This window comes from Cervus canadensis, chromosome 7 (genome assembly GCF_019320065.1).
Source record: "Cervus canadensis isolate Bull #8, Minnesota chromosome 7, ASM1932006v1, whole genome shotgun sequence".
Taxonomy (NCBI): domain Eukaryota; kingdom Metazoa; phylum Chordata; class Mammalia; order Artiodactyla; family Cervidae; genus Cervus; species Cervus canadensis.
In genome coordinates this window covers 90,827,639-90,831,452 of record NC_057392.1, presented here as the reverse complement: position 1 = coordinate 90,831,452, position 3,814 = coordinate 90,827,639, and the positions used below count along the sequence as shown (strand labels likewise).

The 3,814-nt window shown below is 41.5% G+C and overlaps 1 non-coding gene across 1 annotated transcript; it reads right to left on the bottom strand.

Annotated features, from left to right (window-relative positions):
* Window positions 1-3,322: 3,322 nt before the first annotated feature.
* On the bottom strand, window positions 3,323-3,395 carry TRNAG-UCC. The gene has a single exon. It is a non-coding gene; the product is annotated as a tRNA-Gly (tRNA).
* Between the last annotated feature and the right edge of the window lie 419 nt (window positions 3,396-3,814).

The window sequence follows — 3,814 nt, the reverse complement described above, 5'->3', positions numbered from 1 at the left end:
CAATATGAGAAAAAGTATTGATACTTTTGTATCAAAAAGATACCAATTTGTATCTTTCTCTGCTTTTATTCTGGGTAATTGATAATAGTGATGTCTGAGCAGAAAACAAAGAAAAGGAAAAGCACCCTTGTTGAAACAGATCCCAGAAGTAGCTGATAACAACCAGTTGTAGTGTATTTAAATGCAGAATGCATTATTTTGCATTGTTTCCAAAAATATTTTGTTCTTATTCAAAATAAGTAATAATAACTGTGTTAAGTCATATTTAATGTACAGTCAAGGAGTGCCGGAGCCATTTATGTCCACATGTAAAAACTCATTTGACATTTTAGCAAAACACCAAGAAACAAGTTGAAATTAAGATGTATCCAACCTGATAATTGTGGTGTTGGCAAAGACTCTTGAGAGTCCCTTGGACAGCAAGGAGATCCAACCGGTCCATCCTAAAGGAAATGAGTCCTGAATATTCATTGGAAGGACTGATGCTGAAACTCCAATACTTTGGCCACCTGGTGTGAAGAACTGACTCATCTGAAAAGACCCTGATGCTGGGAAAGATTAAAGGTGGGAGAAGAGGACGACAGAGGATGAGATGGTTGGATGGCATCACCGACTCAATGGACATGAGTTTGAGTAAACTCTGGGAGTTGGTGATGGACAGGGAGGCCTGGCGTACTGCAGTCCATGGGGTTGCAAAGAGTCGGACACGACTGAGCGACTGAACTAAACTGAACCTGATAAACATTGGGGTAACAGCTACAGAGCTACCCCAATAAAGTAAAACTCTAGTAATTAATTAATAATAACTAGGCCACCTCAAGTCCTCAATTAAGATTTTGACTTCCACACTTGGTTTTCGTCAAAGGTGTTTTAATTATAAAATTGTCACAACAATCAAGAAAGTTCAGAAAATGGAGCAAGAGCACTGTTAATGCCACAAGCAATACAAATGTTATCTTTTAAATCTATTCACTTGTTTTATTTATGATTTTTACAGTTAAGAACAAGGAGTACCTACAATTCTGGATTTGTCAATTTTACCCTGAAACTATGAAATTTTTTTTTTTACTAGCTTTAGGTTATTTAATACAAAGTTAACATTATATTTTCTTTCTGATAAATTGAACTTTCGAGTAATATCCCTCTTTAGGGCTTCCCAGGTAATGCTAGTGGTAAAGTATCTACCTGCCAGTTCAGGAGACGTAAGAGATGTGAGTTTGATTCCTGGGTTGGGAAGAGCCCCTGGAGGAGGACGTAGCAACCCACTCCAGTATTCTTGCCTGGAGAATTCCATAGACAGAGAAGCCTGGGCGGGCTGCAGTTCATGGGGTTTCAGAGTCAGACACACCTGAGCACAATGGCCTTCTTTATCACCAGTATTGTTTTTATCGTAAAATCTATCTTTTAAAAATTGAAGTATAATTGGTTTACAACATTCTGTTAGTTTCTGGCGTACAGCAAAATGATTCAGTTATATATTGTTATTTAGTCACGAAGTCATGTCCGGGGTAAAGTCTATCGTGTCAGAAATAAGCGATGTCATGCTTGCTGCCTTGTTCTTAACTTCGGTTCTGGCTGTCCGGGGCCGTCAGGCTGTGCGCGGGCCCTGTAGCTGGGGAGGGGACGCCGCTCCCTCGTGGAGGGCGGGCTTCTCACCGCAGCGCCTTCTGTTGCGCCGTGCAGGCGAGCTCAGGCCCTGGGCTGCGAGCTCAGTAGCTGGGGCACACAGGCTTAACTGCTTGGTGGCATGAGCGATCTTTCCAGATCAGCGGTCCAACCCATGTCCAGTGCATTGGCAGTCCGATTCCTAACCACTGGGCCACCAGGGAAATCCCCTGCTCTCCATTTATTGACATTTCTCTAATATATCCTTCCTATCTCCCTCCTGTCTCCCACCTCCCTTTTGCCTCCCCCTCCTCCTTTCTCTTCCTCCTGGTCCTCCCTCCTCCTCTCTCTCCATCTCTCTTTTTTTTTTTTCTCTCCATCTCTTATTCTCACTCTCTCTGTCCTTAAATTTTAATGTCTCTTTATATTCACTTAGCTACATTTTATCTTTTTGTCTAATATGCAAATTATTCTTTAATTTTTTCATTCATGTGGAACTCATACATTCATTTTCTGTTCCTTTAATGTTACACTGAAATTTTACCATGCACATTTAATAGAATAAAACTTAAAGTTAAATGATACATTACACCCTCCAACCAGATAATCCAAGGACCTTAAAACACTTTAAGTCTGGTCACCCCTCTTCATAATACTATTATTTTACACAGATGCTTCAATTCAATTCAGTCACTCAGTGGTGTCTGACTCTTTGTGACCCCATGGGCTGCAGCACGCTAGCCTTCCCTGTCCATCACCAACTCCTGGAGCTTGCTCAAACCTTGTGTCCATCGAGTCGGTGATGCCATCCTGCCATCTCATTCTCTGTCGTCCCCTTCTCCTCCTGCCCTCAATCTTTCCCAGCATTTCAGGCTTTTCTAATGAGTCAGTTTTTCCCATCAGGTGGCCAAAGTATTGGAGCTTCAGCTTCAGCATCAGTCCTTCCAATGAACACCCAGGACTGATCTCCTTTAGGATGGACTGGTTGGATCTCCTTGCAGTCCAAGGGACTCTCAACAGTCTACTCCAACACCACGGTTCAAAATCGACAGTTCTTTGGTGCCCAGCTTTCTTTATGGTCCAGTTATATGGTCCATATATAACTTCTGAAAAATCATAGCTTTAACTAGATGGCCCTTTGTTGGCAAAGTAATATCTCTGCTTTTTAATATGCTATCCTGGTTGGTCATAGCTTTTCTTCCAAAGAGTAAGCATCTTTTAATTTCATGGCTGCTGTCACCATCTGCAGTGATTTTGGAGCCCAAGAAAAGAAACTCTGTTTCCATTGTTTCCCCATCTATTTGCCATGAAGTGATGGGACTGAATGTCATGATATTCATTTTTTGAATGTTGAGTTTTAAGCCAGCTTTTTCGCTCTCCTCTTTCACTTTCATCAAGAGGCTCTTCAGTTCCTCTTTGATTTCTGCAATAAGGATGGAGTCAACTGCATATCTGAGGTTATTGATATTTCTTCCAACAATCTTGATTCCAGCTTGTGCTTCATCCAGCCCAGCATTTCACATGATGGACTCTGCATATAAGTTAAATAAGCAGGGTGACAATATACAGCCTTGATGTATTCATTTCCCAATTTGGAACTAGTCTGCTGTTTCTTGTCCATTTCTGTTGCTTCTTGATCTCCATACAGATTTCTTTTTTTTTTTTTTTTAATTTTATTTGGCTGCACCGGGTCTTAGTTGCGACATGTGGGATCTAGTTCCCTGACCAGGGATTGAACCTGGGTCCCCTGCATTGGAAGTGCAGAGTCCTAGCCACTGGGCCACCAGGGAAGTCCCTCCATACAGATTTCTTAGGAGGCAGGTCAGGTGGTCTGGTATTCCCATCTCTTTCAGAATTTTCCACAATTTTTTATGATCCACACAGTCAAAGGCTTTGGCATAGTCAATAAAGCAGATGTTTTTCTGGACCTTTCTTGCTTTTTCAATGATCCAACGGATGTTGGCAATTTGATGTCTGGTTCCTCTGCCTTTTCTAAATCTAGCTTAAACATCTGGAAGTTCTCAGTTCACGTACTGTTGAAGCCTCGCTTGGAGAATTTTGAGCATTACTTTGCTAGCGTGTGAGATAAGTGCAATTGTGCAGTAATTTGAACTTTTTTTGGCATTGCCTTTCTTTGGGATTGAAATGAAAACTGACCTTTTCCAATCCTGTGGCCACTGCTGAGTTTTCCAAATTTGCTGGCATATTG